The sequence below is a fragment of the Halyomorpha halys genome, unplaced genomic scaffold, assembly GCF_000696795.3.
Source record: "Halyomorpha halys isolate HHAL.00 unplaced genomic scaffold, Hhal_1.1 Scaffold1571.1, whole genome shotgun sequence".
NCBI classification, from domain to species: domain Eukaryota; kingdom Metazoa; phylum Arthropoda; class Insecta; order Hemiptera; family Pentatomidae; genus Halyomorpha; species Halyomorpha halys.
This window is the reverse complement of record NW_027105204.1, coordinates 131383-151029: the sequence shown is the minus strand read 5'-3', so window position 1 is coordinate 151029 and position 19647 is coordinate 131383. Positions and strand designations below refer to the sequence as shown.

The window sequence follows — 19647 nt, the reverse complement described above, 5'->3', positions numbered from 1 at the left end:
ATTTCAATCATAATTAAAATATTAGACTTTCACGGATGTAGAGCTGTATCAAATTGTTAATTCGTTTTCACATTAAAAACTAACTTACTTTTGTATGTTTTTTAAGAACTTTACAAAATAAAGCTTTAAGAACTTATAAAGTTTTTTCTTTCCGACCAAGGTTCCCATTGGAGTCCTATACTGCTCTATAAAGTTCAGTTGGTAATAATAATTCAGCTTTTTGCAAGGCAGCTCCTTAGCTATCTTCGGGCCTTATTTATTATTTTATTTTGTATTTAATATGTTCTATTAATTGTATCTTAGACTGTTACTTTTTAATTACCCTAATAGTTTTGGGAAAGTCATATCAAAATAAAACCAAAACTTTTTTTTATCAGATGTGCCACTTGTGGAAGCTATGTAATAGAAATACAATCCATTTTAAGAAAAAAGGAATCTTAAATAGGAAAGATGGTTTTAGCTAGTAATCTTGAATAATTAATGACAACGAAAGATGATAATAAAAAGAAGATTCAAGATTGATTACTTGTTGATCTTCTCCGATGACCCGTTATATTTCAGGATCGGAGACCTTCATTGCATGTGTAATATCATGGAGATGGGACTGAAATCTTATTAAGCAGAAGACCTTGAATGAGCACCTCGATAGGAACAAGAGCCATAAACTGTGATGGTGGCCGATAGACAGGCTAACAAGGATCTTGTTAGAGTCCTTTTTTAATTGCGTGAGCTTCGTCCTCTCTCTGGAATTTATATCGCTCTAATAATTCGTAGGGATGGGATCCTATCAGGTCCAGATATAAGGGAGAATCATTCAGCTGGTAAACTTAACTGTCGATTAACAACCTTGAGATACTCAAAAAACCGCAAATTTCACGCCTAATTAAATCAACTTTTTTGAACATTAATCCATCTAAACAATTCTTGGATCTAATCTAAATGCATGGCGTGCAGAAATAACCGATGTTTTGTTTCTTGATGAAACCGCAAACTTCCCCAATCGATTGATGAAATGAATCAGCCATAAAACAGAAGTCGAGCGTCATTAGTAATGTAACATAATCCTTCGCAATTGTTGGACACCGGGGACAGATGACGTTGACAAATCGATTTTTCATTGGCTCAACATCTGGTCTTTGTAAATAGATTTGCTCTCCCATAGATGTTTTCAATTAATTTTGATTGTTGCTGTTGATTGAGGCTCTATAAAAATAATTATTTGTTAAATTGTTAGCGTTATTTTAACACACATCCATGTAGTGTACCTCCATGGTTCTAGTCTACTATCTGTACTTAATAATTGGCCTTTATTTATTAGGCCTCGTCTCATCTTACCATCGAATTATTGATTTAAAACGGGAAGAAGAGTCTTTGATGAAAAAACTTAGTTAAATCGAACTAATTGAAAAATTGGAAATCGGTCAATACCAATATAATGGAAAACACAGAATATAAAACGTATCATACTGTCTGAACTTATAAATTTATTTTGAATTAGGTGTATTCCACAGATTACGTTGTCTAGGGATTGTTTCTCTTCTGAGGGTTCCCTTAGAAACTGTCCCAAATCTATTTGAATTGTCTCCAATTAACTTCATTCTATGGTACAATCTGTAATACTTTTTTTTCTTTTATAATAATAGTTTTTATTAAATAATAATAATATTACAAGCTACCACAATTAAGGACAATAATTACAAGCATTCTATGTATTCATTGATACCATATATATATAAACTGAACTAATGAATAGGGAAGAAGATAAAAAAAATATATATAATTGAGAACAAAAATACTAAGAAAATTTAACATTAATAAATAAAAAATATGTTATTTATCAATAAAAATATAAATCGATGTAATAAAAACTTAATTAAATATGGAATACATACTATACTAAATGAAAAAATAAACTTTTTTTAAAGTTGTGTTGCAATCGAAATTAATTTTCTATTTATGGATTTCCGATATAGAAGAAATATTTTCATATCTTTGAAATCTACTACCTACCTAAAATAAAAAATAATTTAATTTTTTTTATTACATGATTAAAGTGTTTATTTAGGAGAACGAAGTGTAGGGAACTTCAACAGATTGATTTTTCAGGTCTCAACATTCCCTAAAACGTATAAATTAAATAAATTTATAAGGAACCATACTTCCTCACTTCAGATAGTTATAAAATTGTTGAGAAATTAAAATGACATTATTTTTGTCATTGATTGATTCAATATTCATATTGAACTTTCATTTAGCAGTTAGAGCATTGATCATGCACGATGTTGGACCATAATCGATTGAAGCGATCTAAACAAGTAAATAAACAAAGCACTATATGTCATAATCAAACAAGAAAACAACATGCAAGATAAATGGAAAGAATGACTCGACAATCACGTAGCCATCTTTCTTGTTGGGCTTTATCACATGAGAACAATGTCGAAGCGAGTAGTGATAAATTACAGCAACTGTGTTTGACAGCACTACGAGATCGAAGCTTATCCGAGTGTGAGTGTGTGGGTGTACGTTCTTGACAGGTATCTGCCAAACTTTAAAATACTGACAGCCGAAACCCCATGTGACATATTTCAAAACACGGCGGTGTGAAGTTCAAACAGCATTAATGTAGTAGCTGTTCTACTCCGAATCAGTCCAACATTTAATAACAAATAGGCAAAGTTGTACAAACGTTTTCTTAATAAACATTATATTGTTAAGGAAGCTTATATATATTCTTCTCTTTACAGAACAATGATATATGAGAAAAGATACGTTTTGTGGCAGATAATTATTTATTTTATTAATGAAGCCGTAAGTCAACCCTCTAGCTTCTATAAAGAACATACCCTTGGGAGATAATCTGGCAGTTGAGCGTAATCATGAACCAACCATCTCCTTGCACTAGCGTTGTTCAAGAAACAGTACTTCCTTACAAAGTACTGAACCCATGACCCTTCATGAGTTGTAGTGGTGCACATTTTAATTTTATAATAAAATTATAAAGGTCTAATAATGATGTATATACTTTATACCAATATTTATGTTATAATTATAATACAGTATAGTAAAAATTAATATTCTAATAAACAGAGTTTGTTAATTAACCTAGTTACAGAAATAATAGATCTGTAGTTATGTTTTTCCATTGATAACTTATGAAACAAAATTAACTATTAGCTGACATGAACAATTAGGTACTTATTCAGTTATATTCTTCACTAATGTCTAAAATAAAACATTCTGAAAATTATTTCTGTTGATTTATAGAAATGATTTATAGTTGAACGTAATAAATTGTAGGAAGATAGTCCGGGTGGCGGTCAAGGAAGGTACAAAAAAAATATATATATATATTTATTGGTAACTAACGTTTCGCCCCACTTTGCAGGGCTTTATTAGGAATAAGTAGAAGAAATTTCAGATTCATTCTTTCTTAACCACAATACTGTTAATTTAGCTATAGTTTAACTATAATTCATTTTTGTCAACTCGGCTAATAAATAATCCTGAAATAAAGGCAATATTTTGTTGCTTTTACATTCAACTATATAAGCATAAGTATGTTCTCAACTTCTCCTTTACGTTCTTGGAAAATGCTTTTCCCAGCTGATGCCCAGGGGAAATATGAAACAAGCATTGAAAGCTGCATATTACATTCGTCGTCAGCATTGTCGGTAAATGAACTGCATTTCCAATGTCAGCAGCCCGCGCTGCATACTTAAGCTAGACATCGTTTACGGTCATAGTTATAAGAACAGATAGTAAAAATAATTTAATTTATTTTCAGATCTAAGGTGCTATCTAATCCCTATGTTCTTATCTATTCATCTAAATCCTTATCTATTCATCTCTAATTTATTTTCGTCTCTGACATTATAATGACCGAAGGATTGAGATTATAATTAGAAATAATCGTTTATTCAGATGATATCGGTCCAGGTTCATATTTATAAAAAGTTAAGTTACTTTTTATAGTCATATCTTGATTGTATCAAAGAGGAGAGGGAGAGAAAATATATATGTGTACATGTGTAAATATATATGTCAATGTGTGTGTGAATATTATTATTATTAATATTTTAACTTTTGTTTATTTTTCAAGTGAATTTAGTAGCCATGCTTCATTTAACGTCTTTCTAGTAGCTTTGTTTGTTTGTCAATCCCATCTGGTTTTTAATTTATCACGTGATATCTTGCCAATTTTTTGTAATACATGGTTGTGAAGAAACATTAATAATGTGATACCGATTGTTTTTTAAAAATTATTTTTCTGTTTCTTCCCTTTTCGTCACAATTGTTACTTCTTATCCTTTTTGTTTTTGGTGTTTCTTAAGAGACTGTACTAAAAAAAAAAATTACTTCAGAAACTGTTTTATCAAGATTTGACATTTTAATTTTAGAACTGTCTTTTCTGAAATTCCCTGCATTTTTATCAAAGTCACAGCTACCGTTCCTGGTACCTGTGAGGCCCTTAAACCCTCGTCGTAAATCATAAGGACGTTTTCCTATCGTGCTTGTCATCTGGGAGTTCGTGGACAGGTAAAGCATAGGAAAGTCTTCTGGGAAGTCCCAACAAGAGAAAGGAGCCAATATTCTGGAATTAGAAAGTTCATTTTTTGTCAAGCTTTCGTAATGGGAGGGAAAAAAGTATTTAATTTCCTAATTATAGAAACCAAAAATTGTGTTCACACGTAAAACTTTTACGCATTAGTTCTCATTGGTTTAATTCCACTTTTAATTGAGTATTTGATACATACTTGCAGGCGTTCAAATTAGCCAGAACTTATTATTAAATCTGAAGTTTATAATATTTTAATAATTAATTTAAGTTTATGTTGTTCATGTATAATTGTTTATTACCTCTTATACTACATAATATATCGTTATACACAGTAACTAGTGTGCTTTTAATGATATATTTATATAATACAATAATATTAATGTGTAGATATGAAGCTTTAACTTCAATAGTTAGCCAATATTATGTTAAATAATTTTTGCTATAAATAGATATTTAGAAAAAAATGTTAGTTTTATTTGCATATGCATGGTAATTAACGTATATAACGTAATGCTACTATAATAATAACATTCACCTTGGAATATTATTATATAAGCTTAAAAGAAACGAAGTGGAAATAGTTGTGCCAAGTTCTGCTTTATTTTATATGTAATTGTGAAAGTGTTGGTTGTGATGTGTATAACGTATGATAATTAACCATTCAGTTGTGGTTAAGGTTTGTTTTAAAGATTAAAGTAAATAAATTATACAAGAATATTTAAGTCATATTAAGTTTAATGTTATGTATGTATAAAAATATGACTAAATATATTATTGAATATATAAGTGGGTGAAGGTTTTATGTTACATTTTAGGAAAAATTGTTTTAAAGAATATATCGAATTCTCCTTTCGACATAGCTTGTCTAATTGTTTAATTTATCTAAACCTTAAAAGTTGTCTAGGCTTTAAAAATTTAAAAATTTTGTTTTTCTGTGTTAAATAGGAATACATTAAATTAAAGTTTTCTCAGTTTCATATATTTAACATAACTCCCTCATCCACTCATGTCTTCAATTAGTATTTCAAGGCTGCTACTTAATTTTGAATCTTGTACATTTTTTTTTTTTTAATTCGAATGAAATGAACGGATTTCGTAGAACCAAACTGGTTCCAGTTCCAAAAATATATATATGCCAAGTTGCCTCCGCGAATGGGGGGAGGAGGACTAGATAAGATCCATGGAATCAGTGAGATGTAGATAAGAAATTCAAAAACTTCCGGCAAAGATCAATCGGGCTCATTCATATTGGGATTCTTATTTATATTTCTACGCACCGGCTTTCATTCATTTCTTTACCTCAAAAGGATTAATGCAAAATAAAATTAAAAAAAAAAAAGCATTTGTTTTCATTTTTTGAAGTTGAAAATAATTCAGATATCAACTGAATGAGAGAGAATTAAATATTACAACGGTTAATTTATTCATATGACGAAATAAATATGTTCCAGAGATGACAAGATTATAATTTTAGATCCTATCAAATTTAATATCACCGATTTAAAAATCAACCAGTTGCTCAGACAAGAAGCCTCCGGAAATCGCATCAGATGTCTTGTTATAATTCTTCTAAATTAGATTCCTTTATACCTCATGCCTTTAATTTCATAAAAAAAAAAAATATTGTTAATAGTGATAAAGAAAGGATAAATATAAACTTTAAATGAATTTGATAATTATTTATTAAATGAGAAATATTTTCTGAGGTTGAAAAAATATGATTGGAAATAAAAGTAATTGAAGATCGTCGGGGGTGTGGCCAGTAAAAAAAATAAATAAATAAACAAAAAATTATTTATTACTTATTTATTTGTTGTTTTTTTACTAACCACACCCCCGACTATCTTCTCCAATTAGTAATCTACACTCAACTATCTACACTTAATCGGAAATAATAGTAGTAGTAATGTAGGTATATCTTATACCGTTGGAAATCCAAACATTATAGAAAAATAAATATTTAACGTATAATGTTGTTGAATGTAATGTAGAGTTACGAAGATATTAATATCACAATAAGCACTTTCGTATTTCCATGGTTGTTATGACAGAAATCAGTTTTGGCTTTTGCTAGTCCATATATGAAATTAATTTCTACTTAAAATTAGGGTAGTGTGATAAGTGAAAGTTGTGAAAGGCGCTCATCGCGAAATAAATTTTAATTCTTTATTAATACATTGAGCACAAATTTCATTTTTCTTTTTGACGCTTTATTTCATTTTATTTTTTTATAATATCTTATGAGAATAACGAAATGTTAGTTTAAATATAGCAAATCAATTCTACAACTTTCAGTTTATTATATTCATGAAATTTTAAGACAGTAATATAGTTTTCTTTTCTTTTCCCTTCCTCCTTAAAATAAGATTATCAATTGAATCGGTTTAACAACACGTGAAACGCTTCTGATAAAATGCATTTTTTTTTTTACTGTTTTAGTTTATTTATATAAGATGATAAGTTTTTTTACGTTTATCGTTGATGCAATATTGGTTTATTTTTACTTTTACCTTCAAATGACTCTGTAAGCTTAAAATTATACAAATACCTTTGAAAAGGCATGATCTTTAAACATTACTAAAAAGAAAACTGTTTTTAATTTTTAATTTAATTTAACTAAATTAAATAATTATTATACGCTTATAGCTTGTAGAATACTATTACTGATTGTTCTTGTAATACAATATTGGAACTCTTCCATAGCAATTCCCAATAGCTGTTTAATATTTTTTAAAATATGGTAAAATAATTTTATAGATTATGAATGACAAAATGAGATTAATATGGCTAGTTATGGATATAGCAAATTAATATGAAATACTGGGTTCAGTTGATTGTGGTGTATTCTGTAAAAGATAGTTGTTTAATACCAATAAAACGAAGTGGTTAATAATGTACCGCTATTGTTTTTCCATTAAAATAAATTATTAATAACATTGATCATAGAAACTTTTTTTAAAATTAAATTATAAATTATTTCTAAAAAAAAAGTATCAATGATAATTTCGAGGTCCGTATCTAGACATAGTCCCCCCCCCTCTCATTTATTAATATTGTTAATTCATAGATAGATAAATATATATTACTATGAATAATATAAAATAGTTATTTTTTTTTTTCATTTTCTTTCAGAACAATGGGGAGGTACCAGATTTTACCACTCAACTCAACGTGTCAACCACCTTCCGTTCATTGTATGGGCAGCTGACCTCTGGAGGAGATTAATGTCAGGTAAGAGGATTAGTAAATTTGAATACCTGTAGTTTTGATTTATAGAAGGAAGCTTTTCCTAATATTTAAAATTCTATTTTTAACTATATATGGTGGTGTTGAAACATATATAAGTTCGGAAAAGAAATAATTATTTTCGTACAAACGTTTGATAATTTTTTTCGCGTTTTGTGTATAGGTAATTTTTCTGTTAAGGGTTGGGAGAAATTAGATTGAGAAAATAATAGAAAGAGTTTAAAATTTCTATTTCATTATAAATTTTGGTAATCCATCAAAGAAAGAAAATTACAAAGTATTATGTTTCAACATATGAACGTAGAATCAACTTTTTTTAGCTGACATTTAGAGATTCAAAAACTTAAGAACAAAAAAAAAAAAAATAATAAAATAAAATTATCGAAATCGTCCCATTATTAGCCTAAAGTGGCAAATTGGAATTTAAAAAATAAAACTTTGTTTTAAAAACTATTTAGGCAGGTTACCATGGAAATTATTTCACTTAACTATTTGTTTTGGGAATAACTCTCAGAACATCCTTGGTGTTATTAAATTAAATAATAACATAGAAGACAAGGAATTAAATTAAGCGTGTAAATTAATTTTCCTAATAATAAATAAACCATGAAAACAAATTGAAAAACAGTTTTAAAATTAAATAAATGTATTCTTGTAGTTATTCCTTTGTAATATGAATAGTTACTTAGAATTATTAGACATTTATTTTTGAACTTCCATATGGGTCAAGCGTATGTATATGTTATGATAGGTCTTATTACTGATTTATAGAGTATCAATTTGTTTTTTGGGGGGATGGTTTTGTTTTTTATAAAAAATATTGAAACATTATTTTTCTTTAGTTTTCTTATTTTAAATTAATATGCTGATTAAATAAAAGTTTGTCGTCTAACCTGGCTCCTAAGTATTATACGGATTTGGCAAAAGGCCAACTAAGTCTTGTTGGACCAATAGCGGAGATGCAGCAAACAATTTCTGTTGTGTAATTTGCACTCAAACTCATTAAATTTTATTATTTACTGAAACTTAATGATAATTGGGACATGACATCAATTTATTTATGATATTATAGTTATATGGTAGAGGTAATACACAGTTACTTGGATCAAAGCCCGCACAGTTTATTCCTTCAGGATAGCCTTATTATACCTGGGAGGAACACCAGCGGAAGCCTAACCAGCCGAGACAATAGAGCACGGTTCCCAGCTGTTTGTGGACTTATTAGCGACTATCACTATCACTTCTCTCCCTCACCGTACTCCAGCAGTATCTCAACTTTAAGGAGAGTATTAAGCACAAATGGTTAAACGTTTCCCGTTTGAATCCAGAACATCTTTGAAATGGAGAGAAATTAACCTCCTTATGTAAGGCAAAAATAATTTAAGGAGAAAATAGAAAGATATCAAGACATGATCTTCCTTCTAAGTCTAATTGTTATAAGAAAGGGACTTGAGACATAAACTAAAGCTAAAGGAAGTTATATCTGACATTCAAAGTTTATTTGTATTATAAAAATATAAATTTGAGGGTAGAATTTTCAAAACTTTTATCCTTTCTGTTGTTTACTACTGAAACATGAATTATTTTAAAAGAACAACGTCTTGAGGTTTTCAAGTATAAAATATTAAGTTTAATATTTGACAAACAATTTTTTGGAGCTATACAACGCGGTATGAAGTAGTAACTTTAATATGTTTGCAATGGACGCTTAAAGATCAAAACAATAATAAATTCTACTTTTTTCTCAGGAAAATTTGTCGAATTTACTATGCTGCATTCTAGAATTACTTACCATTAATATTTTTTGAACGATCAGTTCCTATCCAATCAAAACTGTGAGCTTAAAATACGAAACACAAAAATAGAATTTGAGCTTTTCTCTGTGAAGTCATGTCTATATGAACTTTTTTATTGTTTATGAGGTATTTTATCATATCTAAATTACATAAGCCAAAAAATTTAATTCTACACAACACTTTTGGTGAATCAGGAGGCAAATATACATAATTCGTCTACAATTCTTTAAGTTTATTAAATGCAAGAAATTTTTCCAGAATTGGGATATATTTAGTCTAGCAGGGTCTAAGAAAAGTATTCACAAGATAAGTATGTTTAAAAAAATAAAAATTTTTTGCCTAAATATTTTATTTATTAAAAATAACAAGTATTTACATGAGAAGAATCTATTAAGTGATTATGCTTGTGTGAGGAACTCGCTTATTGCCCTTTAACGACCAAGGAAGGGCTCGGTTTATCGCTGTCGCGCCGAGTTCGATTGCCTCGGTGGTTAATTTGTCTGAATTGGCAGAGGTGGCAGAAAGCCTCTTTTGAAGTCATCGGGAGCAGAGGGGATAGATTCCTGGGGGACGTTGGTGGAATGGAATTGATTTACATGGGGCCGGGGTGTTGCCATGGGGACGGCATCCCAGCGCGGGGGGGCCACGCGGCACGCACAGGTGGTGTCCTCCGTCCTCTACATTGTCCCAGGAGTGAAGTTGTTGCGATCGATAATGTCTGAGTCGATAGCTTATAATCTCTTTGTCGGCCAATGGCGATAATTAGCTATGTTTTTTATCTGTGATTTGTTATATAATATTGAGTTTATTATTTAAAATTGGGCATACAAACGTATTGCTATAGATGGGGTTTGTATCGGGTAAAAACGGGGAAAACACGAAGCAATAATGAAAAGCCAACAATTTAGTCAGCAAGAACTGCCGTGCTCAATGGGTAACGAGCATTCAAGTTCTTGGTCACTTTAATGGTTAATTAGTTTGAACCATGTTATCGATTATGCAAAATTTTTTCATTTAGTCGAGGTAAAAGTGATCCATTGACATATTTTCGAAGATGAAGAAAATAGATAATAACATAATTACTGAAGTATTATTAACTATTAAGAATAGATAATGAAGCTAATTTCTGATAGTATTAAAAAGCAATGAAATATAAAATAAATGGAATCTCGAAAATATTACTAACGAAAATAGTTAAAGAAATATAAAATTTAATTATTAAGGAACATAAACATTTTTTAGTAACCGATTATTTATTATTTAAATGGGCGGAAGTGGAGAGATTTATAACCTTTTATAGGAAGAAATGAGTGAAATAAATCAGCTATAAAGATTGAAGATAACTCCTTGTTAGTGGGGAATCGTGTAAAGGGTTCTTGACGAAAGCTGTTTTATTTTTGTCCTTATTTATCTTGAAACGCAAGCTTTTTCGTTTAGTATTTTCGAGTAGGTACCGTTTTAGGAAATTCACCGTGTTCGTTTTATAACGGTGTATTCACGCCTGTGGTATGCTGGAAGGTTTAATAATGAACCGTTATATGATTATTTCGTTAATAAATCATTGATTAGGAATATAATAATATATATTATTGAATTTAGTAATTAATGTACAACCTATATATATTTGCCATGCAATTAACAAGTAATATTTACAAGTTATTAACCGTGATAATATTTTTTTATGTAATATTGTCAACCATTTCAAGGTATATATAAATAGGTAGCTATTTTCCTAATAAGATGAAAAAGTATTATTCAAATCTATGTTAATAACTTTCAGTTAGTAATTACATATGTTTCAAGTATCCTTTGATGTCATGGACAATGCTGTTCCAAAGTAGTTAATATAACTATAATACACGTATAGTTAGTTGGAAGCTGGACTTAAGACCTCCAAAAAATAATTTAAAACTTAATAAGTTTAGAACTTCTGTCTTTTAAATAATCTTTTATAGACTGTTAATTTTTTTTTTACTTCTCTTTGGTACCATTGTTACTGCAATAGGTATTGAATTCAAAAAAATAAATTCATTATGATTATCATGAAATGTTGAAATTTTTTTTCGTGTGTATTTAAGAATTAATTGTGAAAATGCAAAATTCATTGTTTTATATCACTTATCATTGTATTATCTTAATATAAGAAAAAAGGTTTCTATTCTTAAATTTATCACTGAAGTTTTTCTTTTGTTTAATTAAATCAGAATTTCACTTGAACTGGTTTAGCAACTCGAGTACCACTTATGATAAAATGCATTCACCATCAATCGGTTTGAGTTTTAATTTGTTTAGTAAAGACAATTACGCAGTTAGTTATCACAATATGGTTGTTTGAACTACTGATTGATGCTCATAACATCGAAGGGAAACTTTGGTTAGTTTATATTTCCTTTAAATTTCAATTATGAATAAGGATGCATACATGGAAATATTTTTATGTGCAGTTCAACCTTTTAAAATTATGGAACACAATGCAAGAATGGAAAAAGAAAAACATTAGTTGGACTTTAGACTACCTCACTTTTTTTAAATAATAGATTTACTCTTTATTTCTAAATATCAACAATTCCTGGCTAAGTTTCTTTAACGGAGACCTTTCTATATGATTTTTTATTTTAAGAATTCCCAAAAATAAAATAACTAATATATGAAATTAAAAATTCAACGTCTAATAGAAAAAATTATTGTTAATTAAACTGTTCTTTACATTTTAATAAAACACTGCAATAAAAATTCCATATAATTAGTTAAAAAGCTGAAACGAATTTGAAATCTTTCTTACTGAATGACATAAAAAAAAAATTGTTTTACAATAAAAATTGAAGGATAATAAGAAAATAAACTTCAAAAAACAGTTTAAATAATTTGATGTTTTTTTAATTTTATTTTTGATTGGAAATTGAAAAGAGGAAGCCAAGTAGTTTGTTGACTTTTGATACTTCGGCTAATAGTCGGCTAGCTCACTTAATTATTATAATATAACAATAATTATTTCCTAAAATAGATTTCTCAGTTTTGAAGATTTTCCTTTACAATCGTTTTCGGGCTTTGCAAACAACAACCTCTCGTTGTTCACCTATGATCATAAATCTGTATAGGCATATTCTTCAGACTATATAAATTTACATTTCAATTAAGTTATTAAAAAATGTTAAGCAACCCTGACCACTCTTTACTCGAAAGTAAATCATTCACCTGATACTTAATATCTGATTTGTCATCGTTTATAAAAAACTATGTATACCTAGTCATTACCCACGAGTTATAAAACAAATACCGATGCTGATAAATATTTTAATCCTGTTGATATTAATTCAGAATATAAGACAAACTGCTTTAATAATCGGTCCAGCGGCTATAGGATGTGATCTGAGTTAATGGAGCCACTAAAGCAAACATCCAGAGAAGAGGGGGTTCCGAAGCCTGTAATTTTCTATAATCTCCTCAGCCACGCCCCCTGCCCGCACAAAGAGCTTGGGGGGCCTATTCTCATTTTTTATCTCCAATCAACCTGTCTTCACTCTAATGAGTATGTTTTAATTATGAAATATTTATCTCGGGGGTCTTACAAGGGTTAGCCCACAGTCCGATCTTATTTTACTAATACTCTCTCTTATAGGGCGTTCTTATACGATCGAAAACATCTCTAGGATATATTTTACTTATAGGACTGCTTCTTGTCTGGGCTGACTGGGAGATAAGTGCTTGCGTGTAGCATGATAGTTAAACTGTTTCGCGTCGTCAATCTTCGAGAATTAAATTTACATAGTTATGTCACTTGTTTGAAGAACCCACTAATAGCTAGTTGTGTTAGACAATTGCATACTAAATTTAGGTTTTTCTTGTAAAAAAATAAAATTAATCAATTAACTGTGATTGGACGATTATTGTCCAGAGGTTCTTATTTCAAGGGAGAACGGGAAAAGTAGTATGTCAAAAATGGCTTTGGTATTGTGGTTAGCTCAGGTAGTGATGACATATTTAAAGGGATGGAAGCAATACAATTGTTAATTCGTGGTTACTAAGGACTATTTTAAAAACTATGCATTCAGTAACTAAAAAAGTTTTGATTAATTTGTTTAATAAATTTAATATGCGAATCTAGTGGATTCTCATGTATCAAAAATGAAATTATGGAAAAATAATAATGTAGTGGTTATTTGAAGTGATATAATTAATTAAAATGTAATTATGCACTTAAAAAAGGTTGCATAAATGCTTTTTGTACAATAGAACTTGAAAATAGGCGCAATTGCTCGAAATGTTGTATAATGAGTCATTTAAAGAAATTATACAATAAAGGGTTTAATTATAAAATTCCTAAATAACATAGATTACGATATTAGTTCAATAATTCTGTATGTTGCTATAAAAGCTGATTCAAATATCCCAACATTTAGAAAATTAGATAAATTTTCGTATAATATATAAATAATAATTTACGAATCTTTATGCGTTATGATATATTTAGTTTAACCTTGAAGATTATTTTCATGCAGTGATATTTCGTTGTTGGTTTTCCTAGGCGATCAAGTCAGATTTGAGTGGAGTTTAATTGAAATAAAATTATTATTTTTGTATGAAAATTTTTTTTTTTAATTTTAGAATACAAGATACAGCTCTAAATGGAGTTGTTAGATATTAAAAAAATATTTCTTTATTATAGTTACAATAAATAATTTTGATTCAAAATATCGTTATAATAAAAGCTTTCCCTGATGCATCGGTTTGTTTATATTCTTAGGCGACGCGACACCTGCTCGAAGGATCATTGTTACCTACACCTCTGTGTTGACTCAGCGGGTGAAATACAATACCTACAGAAACAGCAGACCTAAAAAACGGGAGGAGAACAAAAGAATAAAAAAAAAAAAAAATTAAAAAAGGACCTTTTATCCTTGAAGGATCAAACTCGTTCACTACTCAACCCAGCGATATTCGATAATGAGGGAGTTTGTCCTCAGATTATATAGTGGGAGGCATATAAGTTGGACCTATGGTCAACTGGGGTCTATCTAGTTGGGATTGATGCGTGTAATGATAGCTCGTAGAATAACCAAACAACAGACACATTATATTATTGTTTGTTTCCTTGTCTTCTATGTTATCATAAAATACTTTAAAATAGCAATTGTTTGACTTTAAGTAGAAATAGTAACTCAAAGTATAATTGAAAACCACTGAGAGGGAATAAAATGAGTATATATCTTATTTATTTCCTCAATGCTCAGTAGAACTTTGAATTTTTTAGTACTCTTTACATCAGAAAAAATATAGCTGTAGATTCTAAAACATGGTGCAATTTAAATTAAAAAAAAAAAAATAAATAACACTAAAACAGAGGTGATGATATTTTATTAACCCGGACGAGGAGCACATGACGTTGTGTTTTAGGAACCTTTGATTATGTATCTTATTAATAGTGAATATAAAACAAGCTTCAACGACTCAAAATTATAATTTACATCCTTTTACATTATTCGAATAATTATACAATAATATTTTCGTTATTATCGAGATATATTGATTAATAAAATCTAAAAGATGATGGTTCGAGGTGCAGTCTGGGAGACTTCTAGGGTATAAGTTTTTAATAATCTTTATGTATGATGCCATTTCGACCTAGGGTGTAAACTTTCTTCAGAGCTAAAAGTGAAAATTCTAGAATAACTAAACATGGTAAGTATAGTAAAATTATAATACGTACTTTAATAGTATTTTCGCTTGCATGTTTATGGACTAGCGATTAGTAAATTAATAAAAATAAAAAATCAAGAATACGCTTTTCATACTATTTGCGTTGCAAAAAAAAATTAAAGGATTTTTCTAAAGATAACCTTTTTTTAAGGTAACAATGTATTTTTTCTTACTTCAAGAATTCTTGTGAAATGTCTCTAGAATGATTTAAATTTTATTTTATTGGTGATATGTTCTCTACTTTTTTGCTTCTAATACATTTTTCCATTCTTAATGTCCATTCATGATATGAATTTTTTTTTTTTACTTTAGAGGTTGAAACGACTTGTTAATTTTTCTAGATTTGTTAAAAATAGGTGAATAGTTTTTATAATGTTCAATAGGGAATACATGTTTTGTTTATAAAGGTACTTATTGTCTTTTTAAAGAATTTATTTCCTATTATTAAATTGCTTCCTTAATTTTTCTGTTATAGTAGTGTATTTGTCGAACCCAAAGCTGGAAGATTGTCCTCTTGTTAGTAAGGAAGCGGGACGGTAGGTAGCGACGACGTCAAACCTTGTGATTTGTGGGACCCCGTTAAACGGACCAACCAACTGGGTTTTTATAACCGTCTGTCGTATGCTAGCTGATTAATGATTGGTCAGGAGCCAAACCATCTGACAAATGTTTGTACACACTCACAGTCTCGTCCCTGACAGTCGTCATTAGACGTATAAATTATACCTCTTTGTGTTTATTATCGATGCCACTCCTGAATCGATTAGGATTTACATACATTACTTCGTCTCGGCTTGATCATTACGGGCCCGTTTCGCGGGGGATTAATGATGTCGAGGTCTAGCGGAAGTGAAATAATTGTTTTGTGTTTAGTCAACACCTGACATGCGCATGAATACGTTAAGATAGGGAGATAGAATCTTTTAGAAGACTGTTCGAATAATCATTAATTTCGCACGTCGGAGCCGAAAAATTATACTACTAAAAACTTTAGATTTTCTATTTATTATTAATTTTTATATGTATTACTCAAGCCGGAGTTGCATTTGCGAAAAATCATCGACATATAAATATTCATTCCTCAGAAATTTATAAATATATGTTTGGGAAATATACGTTTCTTCAGAGTATCTGAATAAACAATAAATAGATTAACAAATTAAAGTTTTGAGTTAATTACACTGCTAGCTTACACAGTTATTAAGCTAAAATATTTTGTATTTCATTTAATTTTGATCTTTGTTTAGGCCGTATTTAATCTATTGAGAGAAAACAAGATGAATTATAAAACTAATTTTATATTATATTAATGTAATAGTATTAATAAATATTAATTTAATACTTTTTATTATTGCCTCATTATCCAATTAAAAGTAATAAGAAGTAAGGAGGGGGTTATAGTGGTTATTGTGCATTTACTGTGTTATAAATATAATATATAGATACAATATGTTATATTATACTAGTATAAATTACACATTTTATATATAATTTGAAAGTAATTTTTTAGAATTCTCTTTTAATCGAAGAAATGTTTAGTTAAAAACACACGGTATAAAATGGTCAACCTCTCTAAAAACTGAAAACACCACAGAAATCAAATAAAAGCAAGATAATTTTAAAGAGAGAACGGTGAGATATAAATGAAATTAAAACAGGTTTTTAGTTACATAAGAATTAAGAATTTTTGTTATTTCTAATCATGCAATGTTAAAATTAATAAATTAATAGAAGTCTTCAGATTATTACAGTTGCGGAGGTCAAAAGTGAAGGGATGGGTATAAATTGACAATTATGCTCATTTTTTTTTGTATCTGAACTAAATTTAAATTTCAGTATAAACAAAATTGTGGAATTAACCATGATAGTTACCTATGATGATTATATCAACCAGATACTGCAGAGTAAATTTGTAGGTCTTTGCTTCTAGCCTCCTCATTTTACATAATATTTTATCAATTAAAAATATAAGTGTGTACGACAATAATTAACATTTAAAATTCGATACTAATATTTTAAATTCAGTTATTTATAAACTTTTTTCCCTTGTGAAAGACATTCAATCAGCCTAAGCGGAGTAAGGTGTCGCTTGTCACTTAAGAACTCATTCAAGCTACTGCCGTTGAGTCATGAATGCATTCTTAGCGGCCAATACCAATTTCCATTATTGTGATTATATGAATATATTAACAAAATCCTTTATTAGAACGAAATAAGAATAGCATAACGGTTGTTAAAACAAGTTATGTCAACAAAAAGTATTTGAAAAATTATAGTTTTATATGAAGAAATTATAGGTTATCGGTCAACCTAAAATAAATTATGAGAGGGAAAAAAAAAATATAAAAAATATATATGTTCCATACCAAACGATGGTTGAGACGAAATGTCTCAAACAAAGATGTGTTGATTTTTATGAAAATAAAATATTTTTTTATTTCGGACTAATGAACAGCTTACGATATTTAGAATCTAAAAATGTTATTAATTTTTTTCAGTTTTTATTATGTTAAGGTTAGGAAATGAGTTCAAATGGAAATTAACCAAGACGTTTCATAGCATAAACGGGGTATTTATAAAAAATAGTGACGAAATGTAACTTGTCTAAATGAATCACCGGTATTAGTGTTAAGTTTTGGCATCTATTCTGTTAAAAATTTGTATTTGTTTCATTTATACAGTGGTATAATAGTAGTATATAATGATATAATTACTAAGGCTAAATTGATGAATAAACATTTATGAAATTACTTAGTTTGAAGTAAGTTATTTTCTAAGGAAACGAACATATATATATATATATATATATATATGGATATATATATAAATACACATATATACAGAGAAATTATATATAACTTATAGAAACTAATAAAAATCTATATCAGGAGTTTCTAAGAAATGTTGAAGTTCCATCTCGTATTTTAATCATGAACCATCTAGTTAGTAAGAATAGATAGTAGATATCAACGAGCTAATTAATAAGAAGAAAGAATTGACCTCTGATAAGGATGTTTGTGCTACTGATTTCCAAACGTTATCAGATGCCATTTCTCAATCGGTCTATTTCCTACAGTAAATAATTAAATATAATATTAATTAATCGATTGATTAAATAATCTATATGGAGTGTACCTCTTGTTTACAATATCCGTTAGACGCAGATCACAGGCAGTTACTCCAGCTACACAGCTCACCCCACGGCACCAAGACTCGCACTGACTGTGGGACTCGGTGGTAGTGGTGGTGGTGGGGTGGGAGTGGGGAACGTACTCCCTCCCACGTGGGACCTAACTGCTGCGAGATTTGTGGGTAGGCCTGTCAATCGTTAGTATTCGGGATTATTTGGGGCCCCTCATATTTCATCTCTGTCCTTTGACAGTTTATTCACTTCACCCCGAAAGGGGAACAATGGTAAATTTCAGTTACCCATATATTTTCTGACGGAGACTTCGATTATAGTCAATAATTACCAATTACAATGTTTTGTAATTACCGAAAAAAATTATTTCATTCAATGAAAGTTTTATGAAATACTGGAACAGTATTATAAAATTGTATATACATAATTTTGATTTTCAAGTACAAATTAATACTAAGAACTCCCTTAGGAGTTCGGATTAGCGAAAAATTCGTATTACTACATTTTTAAAATAAAAAATCAATCTATCTACAATACAATTTCGCTCTGAAGATTAATTTGATTAAAAGGTTTAAAAAAAATTAATTAAAAAACATCTGCCGATAGAGAAATTGAGCAAAGAAATATGTAAATAATTGTAATAAGAAATTTTATAAATAATTCAATTTTACAAATATAAATTTTTCGTCTAAATTTTAATACATAGCTTTGATTTTATTTTAGGTAAAAAATGTTGCTATTTTTAACTACATTATGTAAGCCCCAGCTCGTTTGCAAGTTCTTGATAATACGGCTTTATTGAAAGATATATGTACTAAATGCATTTTTTATGGGAGGGTCCGGATAAGTGAGATTCCACTGTAATTATAATTGTATGCAGTGGGGGGAAAAAAAGTAGTCTTTTAAGCGCTGCTATTTTTATGCATATTCCTAGTTTTAGCTAAATTTACAATGTAGCTCGGAATAAGTAATTTTTTTTTTCAAAGATTGTTCTACATATTATTAGAAAATGATTTCAAGGTAAAATAAAAATTATCTATTTATAATCTTTAAATTTCTTTCTTGAGACTGGCAATTTTTTACTAAATAATTCAACAACACTATCCAAATTATAGTCTCAAAACATTTATTTCATTCACATGTCCAACGTTTCGGCCAATTCGGCCATCTTCAGGGACAATCTATTACAAAAGTTTCCATTATTT

General features: G+C 29.1%; 1 protein-coding gene across 2 annotated transcripts in view; it reads right to left on the bottom strand.

The window, feature by feature from the left end:
- LOC106690080 (frizzled-2) overlaps positions 1-19647 on the bottom strand; it is a 71859-nt gene that overhangs the window by 17518 nt on the left and 34694 nt on the right. Inside the window, exon 1 of one of the 2 annotated variants that reach the window (XM_014435363.2) lies at positions 18436-18535. The exons of the other annotated variant lie outside the window; for it this stretch is intronic. The gene's annotated coding sequence lies outside the window, so the exon portion shown is untranslated. Of the gene's footprint in view, positions 1-18435; positions 18536-19647 lie in introns of those variants that run through there. 2 annotated transcript variants of the gene reach the window in all.